Source organism: Falco biarmicus, chromosome 2, assembly GCF_023638135.1.
Source record: "Falco biarmicus isolate bFalBia1 chromosome 2, bFalBia1.pri, whole genome shotgun sequence".
NCBI lineage: Eukaryota > Metazoa > Chordata > Aves > Falconiformes > Falconidae > Falco > Falco biarmicus.
This window is the reverse complement of record NC_079289.1, coordinates 41689647-41698168: the sequence shown is the minus strand read 5'-3', so window position 1 is coordinate 41698168 and position 8522 is coordinate 41689647. Positions and strand designations below refer to the sequence as shown.

The 8522-nt window shown below is 34.7% G+C and overlaps 1 long non-coding RNA gene across 2 annotated transcripts in view; it reads right to left on the bottom strand.

Annotated features, from left to right (window-relative positions):
- Positions 1 to 390: 390 nt before the first annotated feature.
- Positions 391 to 8522, bottom strand: part of LOC130145280 (uncharacterized) — a 57512-nt gene continuing 49380 nt past the window's right edge. The window contains exon 4 of one of the 2 annotated variants that reach the window (XR_008820466.1): positions 391 to 725. This is a non-coding gene — a long non-coding RNA (uncharacterized LOC130145280). Of the gene's footprint in view, positions 726 to 2490; positions 4387 to 8522 lie in introns of those variants that run through there. The other variant, XR_008820467.1, reaches the window with a different exon arrangement.

Below are 8522 nucleotides of genomic sequence, written 5' to 3'. Positions count from 1 at the left end.
TCCTATTGTCCATGAGTAAATGGATTAGATAAAGTTGCAAAAAGAAGACTTTGAATATAAGTATTGACATTATGAATTTTATTCTGCTTTTCCTGAAGACAATATGCTAAGCGGAACCCATCAAGTTGGAATATTAAGTTAAGGACATGATGTGACATATGCTGACACCAGTATGTTTGATTACCTCTGTCAAATATCTACATACATGGTTATTGCCATTGTCACATACAAACCATTGTAACTGTAAGATGTAAGATGTAAAGTTCAAGTTATTGTTATATCCAAATTTATTTTATCGGTATCTTTTGGAGACAGAGAAAGAACAAATACAGAAGGAAATGCAAAGTATTTCTGATTGTATTCTTTTTATTTATTTATTCAAATGTAATACAAAGAAGCAGAAATTAGTTTAAATAGGGATTTTGCAGGGGTTATTTTTGTTAAAAATATTTTATTTTACTTTGACATTAATTTTGTGTGTATGAAAAGCTCATTTCTACTGTTGAATTTTTTATAAAAGCAATGAAAAGGTTGGTTGTAGTGGTATTTTTCATGGGTTTTTTACAGCAGGTGAACAATAATTACATTTCCAGCTGTGCCATTTTTCTTTTCCTTGATCATACTGAAGTTGCTTTATGAGTAGTTCCATCATTTTTAGAAATATTGCTTAATACTGAATACCATTCACACTGACCCATGAAGTAACAGATGGTTATAACTCCTACCTGCAAAAAATATTAAAATATAGGTAGGTCAGTTATAGTGAAATTTCCAGTAAGGCTTTTCAAGCGTAAAATTTCAGACACTCTAAAATCTGTTTACATTTATCTAGGAATGGTAGTCCAGATCATCTTACTACAACAATGCCTAAAAGTTCCAGGTCACATCTGCAGTGTTAAATGCTCTGTTTCAAGAAGTAATTCCTGGCCTTCAGTGCCAAGTGAGACTGCATGACGTACATCCATGCTGCTAGCCACCTCCACAGCTGGCTGAACATACATAGCAGATGGTCGCAGGTTTTCTGTTGGACGCAAGGCCCTAATCTGTATATATTTGGGTTACAGAAATGAGGAGATGAAAACAAAATGTCTGAAATTACATGAGGACCATGTTGCAGGTCACTAGAATTTCTACTGCCTGAAACTGTGGATCTACAGCACATGCCATGGCATACAACAAAAAGGCATTTTTGGTTCCTTGCAAACACTAATTGACATGCTAAGCTTAAACTGGAAGCCTGAGTAGGGAGAAAGGAACCAGACCTCGTGTAGTGTCATGCTTAAAGCTTCTTGAGAGAGTTGTTGAATTAAACATATTCTACACATGGGCTTTGCTTCAGAGGGAACCAGCTGGTTTATTTCAAAACAGACTTTAGTTTTCATCCTTGTTCAATCATGTAAGAAAAATGGTTTACACTTCAAAACCAGATGCCCATCCACTAGGGTTTAACGCTAAAATTACCTTCTCCTTTTCCAGCAAGCATCAGTTTCCTGAAGAGATTTTAACATTACTGAGCTTCAGAGGAAAGAGCTAAAATACACTTTTAACTATACCAATATTTTATACTTCCTAACTTTACAAAGAGCCTTCTCAATGTAGATTCCCTTGATTACTCTTTAGAGGCATCTCTGCTGTTCAGAGGTTTACTATAAAGAAACTGGAGGAAACTTTGGCACATTATTTTGGGTAGATGTTTAGTATTTTCATGCTGCAGTACCTAAGTTAAATTTGTTTCCTCCACTAGTGACATAAAGATCTATGACTTAAGCATGTTGTTCTCAGGAAAAAAACCTCACACATTATGACCAGAAATCTGTTTTATCCACAATCCCATCTCCTTATCTACAAGGAAAACAAAGTATTAGTATCACCCCAACAGGGGTGTTTCAAGGTCTTCATATGGTAGATAATGCTGAAAAACACAAGCAATTTCATAAAGCATTAACAGTCAAAATATATATTGGCCAAGAACAACTGAGATTAAAAAGAGTCCTTTGGGCTTTTTCTATGCAAAGGAGCAGCCATCTTTCTTTTAGATTAATGTAGGCAAGAACTTGTCTGCAACATTGCAGTTCTACTGGAAATTACATAGAGATATATATGTATGTATGCTAAGTTTATAAGATTTCCTAAGCTTAAGTATTGCCACTTTCCAGATCAATTTCTTCAAACAGTTCAAAAGCCTCCCTCCTTATTGGTGTAATATAGGATACTCCAAATCACTTTTCAGATTGATTACAGACTGAGATTTTTATTTAAGCAACAAAAAACGATACCAGAATTAGAACATAGTAAAATATGATTATGTGTGGTCATATACATAGAGATTTCTTGCATGTAATAATAGAGATAATGGGGCATACTGCTGTATGCTAAAGTTTTTTTAAGAATTTGGATTTTTAAATATTAACAATTTTTTTCATTGACCTATACAAGCATAATGGGGCATACTGCTGTATGCTAAAGTTTTTTTAAGAATTTGGATTTTTAAATATTAACAATTTTTTTCATTGACCTATACAAGCATTATGTAGTGTTGTGGTTTAACTGCAGCTGGCAGTTGAGCCCCACATAGATACTCTCACTCACTCCACAGTGGGATGAGGGAGAGAATTGGAAGGGTCACAGTGGGAAAACTCATGGTTTGAGATAAAGACAGCTAAATAGGCAAAGCAAAAGCTGTGCACACAAAGAAAGCAACACAAGGAATTCATTCACTACTTCCATCATCAGGCAGGTGTTCAGCCATCCCCAGGAGAACAGGGCTCCATCACGTGTAACGGATTCTTTGGAAGACAAGCACCATCACTCCAAACACAGCCCCTTCCTTCTTCTACCCCCAGCTTTTATTGCTGAGCATGATGTCCTATGGTTTGGAATATCCCTTTGATCAGCTGAGGTCAGCTGCTCTAGCTCTGTCCCCTTCTAATTTCTTGTGCACCCCCAGCCTACTTCTAGCGGGGCAGGGCAGGCCAGAAGAGGCCCTGGCTCTCTAAGCACTGCTCAGCAATAACAAAAACACCAGTGTGTTATCAGCATTGTTTTGGTGACAAATCCAAACCACAGCCCCATACAAGCCAATATGAAGAAAAGTAACTCTATCCGAGCCAAACCGAGGAAAAATACAGGAGATTTTCACTGGCTAGAATCCATCAGAATTCCTAATTACCCATGTAGAAGTTTCCTAATGTACAACACTATTCTGATGGCAATGGCAAAATAGTCAGTATTCATCAAATACATCACATTGTTAAAAAGGACGCTTCCCTTTTCTTATAACCACATTCAAAAAATCAGACTAAAGAAATTAAATATCCCCCCCACATTTTCCTTGCATAGCAATATACTACTAACAGAATAAGATATTTTACCATTATTTACACATTTTCTTTGAGTAAACAGGTGAGATATTTTAACACACAATATTTTTTTCCTCCAATATGAAAGAATGTGGAGTTAGTAATAAATTAGTTCCTAAAAACAATGACTGGATGAGTAACTTGTAACTGTCATGGGAAGAAAAATACCTCTATAAATTCTAATAATTTGGTGAAAATAGCTAGCATATTAACAACATAGAAACCAAAATTCTTTGATATTTTCAGGTCTCTTCTTCAAGCCATTAATAAGGATACTAAATATCAACATGCAGCAGAAGGCACATATATGCTATATAGTATATATTCTAGCTACTTTTTGAATTTATTTTGTATGTGGCTTTTAGGCCATATGGATTGTTTGTTGAATTTTAATTCACTACTCCATTTACTTCTTGTAAGGATAAAAGGAATGAATTATATGCACCTATATCAAACCAGTTCCTAAAGAATGCAATTATCTTCACACTAACTTAAAGCCACATGATTTTGGAAATGAAGGATTTTCTGTCACCTGCTTACAAACTGTCAATGAGATTGTGAAAAGGCAAGATGGTTAATGGCTCAATACAACTGTATTAAAGTTATATTTTTTTCCAGTTCAGACGTCAGTCACCATGGTCTAAATGATGAAGTGCCTTAGGAAGTATTTTCTATGCAGTAGTTATTATTCAATATTGTTTCCTTTTAATTTAATATCTAAACCAAATAAAGTTAATTGGAGAAACGGTGAGGAACAGTGAAGTTAAAATTGTGATGTGGTAATACAGATTTGTGTAAGGGGTAAGGGAACCCTGTGAACTCATGCCAAGCAATAAGTAAAACTGAAAGAGGCTTTGATTCACTCTGTAAATGAAGTGACAAGAAGAATGAAATGTAATGCTGACGGTTATAAAGTGATGCACACAGGGTTCAACATTCATAAGTCAGGAACAGAACAAATTCAACTGAACTGCAGCATGACCTCCAGGTGATCTTGGAGCTTTTGGAGACTTCTTCCTCTATATGTCTAGACATGCAAAGGAGTAATTTAAATGAGAAAACAAAGATAAAATAAACACAGCTAGATTAGTAGAACTTGGGAATTTTATTTCTTGTTAAATCAGAGCCATCTTAAGAACTTTACAGATTTTATACAAGTACCACTCTACAGGTGTGTACCTACTGTGGAAGCTACACTAAAGTAGCAGTGAAACATCAGAAGTAAGAGCTGCAAAAAATTGCCAGCTGAAATACAAATACAGAGGGAATGTTCATGGAATAAATTGTTTCATTGCTATTTTCACAAGAATAATTTCACATTTGCCTTTCTCACTCCAATAACCGTAACAGTAAAAAGGGTTGAATAGTGTACTGAGATCCTTAGACTTGCAAAAAACAATGGAAAGCTGATTCAGAGACACAGGCTGCGGTTGGCTAGTCAGATCCAAGAAAGAATAAAAAAAAACTATATTCAAATGTAAGCTATATTTATATTATATATAAACTGTATATTTAAATTTATTTAAATATAAACTATACTTAAATATAAGAACAGAAAATGAGCTCCAGAGATATTACAAAAAGAAGTTCTTAACAGAAAAAAAACCACACAAAGCCACATCCAGTTATAATCATGTCTATCACCATTTCCTATAGTCATATGTTTTTATCTCAACAAGATGTTACTCAGTTCTCTAACTTAGCCTAGAAGTTCCCTGACTGTTTTCAAGTAGGAGAAATTATTTTGAATGTTAGTTCACTTTAGAAGTGTTTAAAATGGAATATTAGCAGGAAAAAATAATCTTTCCAATGCATCAAGCAAATTACAAATGTAGTATCCCTGACTATATTTATTATCTGTATTATGCCTCTCAATATTTATTATATTATCAAACATCTACAGTAATACAAATCCCCTTGATCTCTGTATTACACCTTAATTTTTTTAACAGCTCCTATAGCTAGTCCTTTACCTTGCCTAAGAAACTTTTTGCAGATAATGTCTTTTCTCCTCTTCAGGTAACCCATAGAAAAGCTATCACTGGTATTTTGTGGTTTTTTTCTTTCCCCCCGGCAACACTATACTTTGAAGACCATTACTGTACACTATACTAGGCTTCCCCTTTCTAGATCAAGAAAATAATGCTATCAACATATTATCAAATGCTTTTTTGTATTGTTCTTATTGCTCTCATTTGAGTTTTCTCCAATTGGTCTATACCAGGGGTCCTCAAACTTTTTAAACAGGGGGCCGGCACGCGGATGAAGTGGCAGGCAGTCATCTGCGGCTGCTTGGTTTCCCCCCCTAAACCCCCGGCGGGGGGCTGGGGGTGGGGTGTCTGTAAATACCGGGGGCCAGATTGAGGACACTGGGGGGCCGTATCCGGCCCGTGGGGCGTAGTTTGAGGACCCCTGGTCTATACCATCATCAAATTTAGAGGCAGCAACCAAGCAAAAGTTCATGAGTCCTCAGGGTACTTCTGTATCATTTTACAAGCAATAGCTCTGAAAACACATTCCTGAAGGGTATTTCCACTTCTGTTGAGAGTTTTTTTAATTATTATTCTTTATTGTTCTGTACATACTCTGCTGAAGATCCTAACATCTTCCTGCTGAATTTCTGACTGACTGGCATATTAATGAATATTTGCAACCTGTTCATTTGATTTTTCCTTCCCAAGTATGGGAAGGAAGTATTTCCTTCCCTTTCCACTTGTTTTTACTATTTTAATAATTCTAGATAATTTCTACAAGATTTATTTTTTGAGTGATAATACTGTTCTTATATGCTGCCAACATTATTGACTTTCTGTATTACCTTTTAGTTATATTTCCTAATACAAGACAAGAACAAACTCCTATGGGAATTTATCCCTCCTTTGACTTTTACTGGAATATATGATAATTAATCTATGTTTTATCAAGTACTAATGCCAATAATTTGCAATAATTATCTAGTGAACATTTACTTCTCTTCTTATGATAAAATATTGCATATTTTGGCAGAACCCTTGATGGTGTTAAGCTAGATCATACCCTAGCTTTTAACTTCCCTCCTAGGCAAGTTACCCTGGTCAAGGAAGAGGCTGATTTACATAACCAAAAGAGAGACCTATTGCACTCATAAAAGTGGAAGCACACTAAATAGGATTTAATCAATATTAGCTAGTCTTAATCCTGATCTTAAACACACTAATGCACTATATATATATAATGCACTATAACCATATAAGCATGTATTAATTCAGTGGCCCAGTGAAAACAGTGTAACTTTTGTTACAGATACGCCATAGATATGCTAATGTTACAAAACCCTGGTTGGATTGTCTGCCTGGATATCAACTTGTTAAGTGCACTTAATGTGTGAGCCAGAGCTTGACTCTGAACGTCTCTTGCTACGATGTACAGTGTTAACACAAGATAACAGCAAAAGCCTTGAAATTATTGGCAGACACTGAAAACAGAGACCCTAGAAAATCCACTTACTGATGGTCAATTACTAGTCAAGAACTTTTTTCCACTATTCAAAAAAAGATTTCGCTTTAAGGAAAAAAGCATCAGCTAAGCAAGTTCAAACAAACAAACAAAAACAGACAGACAAGTGCAAACAAAAAGACAGCCAAGCAATAGGATAAGGCCTACTACCCTGGGAAATTCTCACACTCCAGATGAAAACACATAGTCCCATGGTGGAGGTCAAGGCTTAGAAATTGCCTAGAAACTCAGACCTCTTATAAAAGATGTTGAATTGGGATGACAGGAGGAAAGGACACACCCACTTTGGTTCCAGTTTTCTTGGCTAAAAAGCTCTCAAGCTTGTCCACCTCTACGTCAACAACTTATGCCATTAGTGACCATCACTGTAGGCATTAACTACCCAGCATCAACACTGTGGCATTGTACACTCAGAGCTTATTTAGAAAATGCTTATTAAGAACTTACTGCTTTGAATAGCATAACGTGTGTTGTTAATGAATATCTAAAATTTAGTTTCAAATTTTAAAGATAGTTTGATTTATCAGTTTTCTAAATATTTCTATTACAAGGATCTATGACTCCTTAACTACTATATAAATAACTATGCATACACAGGCACACACCTCTGAATAAGCACACATATTTATCTACAGTTGAAATAATTAACATGACTTTTTGGCAAGATGATGTTTGTTTTTTTCTTTTTTTTTAATCCCTCACATATTAAAACCAACAAATATTTTTGTAGAACCCCTCATTTCTTTTAGCCTTGTGAAGAAAAAAGATTTGAGTGACAAATTCTAATCACCAACATCCAGTTTTCTATCTACTTATCAGTCTTTACAATGACCTTTAAAGTTTCCATGGTGTCTATCTTAGGCATTGATTTTAATAGCATCATTTGTTCCATATCTTTACCACTCATGTTATCACATTAAAAATGTTCATAAGTGCTTCTGATTTTACAGTAAATGAGAAAAAGTTTGAAAATCTCAACAGATTTGCCAATCAGATATAAAATACTTACAACAAAAGGCAAATGTTATAGGAAAAATAATCTTAATAATAACAGGTTTTCAGTACTGGGTTTATGAGAAGTTTTGGGTTGAGATGATCCTTGGAAAACTTTATTTCCCCTGATATAATCTTTTCTTCAGAAATAAATTTATCCCTCTTGCAGATAGCAAAATCTGTAAGAAATAAATTTAAAAAATTGTAATTTGGAAGTAGCAAAGGAGTCGTCACTTAAATCAGCTTTGTGTCATATTCTTATCATAACTTTCACCTCCTTTCACTGTTAAGACCCCATTATATCTGGGATCCAGAAATGTGATAACACTACAGCATATCATTTTGAGTGAAAGATAAAGCAAATCTCACCTTTCTCTGCATAAACTAAACAATATAGACTTGCATATTTTAAAAAAATAATCTGATGTTTAATTATTTATCAATTTTACCATTCTTTCTTGATAAGCTCTATTTTAGTACTAATTGGAAGAAGTGGTGATGATGAATGACACAGAGCTATGCTTCTTCAGCAGAACTAGAAACATGAACATTTTGAAAAGTTAAATATATGCAATATTATTATATGACAAATTATATGTGCATGTAACTTCACCATTTTGCTTTCTGGGGACAGCGGAATGACTACAACAATGCTTATTCTACATTATTTTTTCT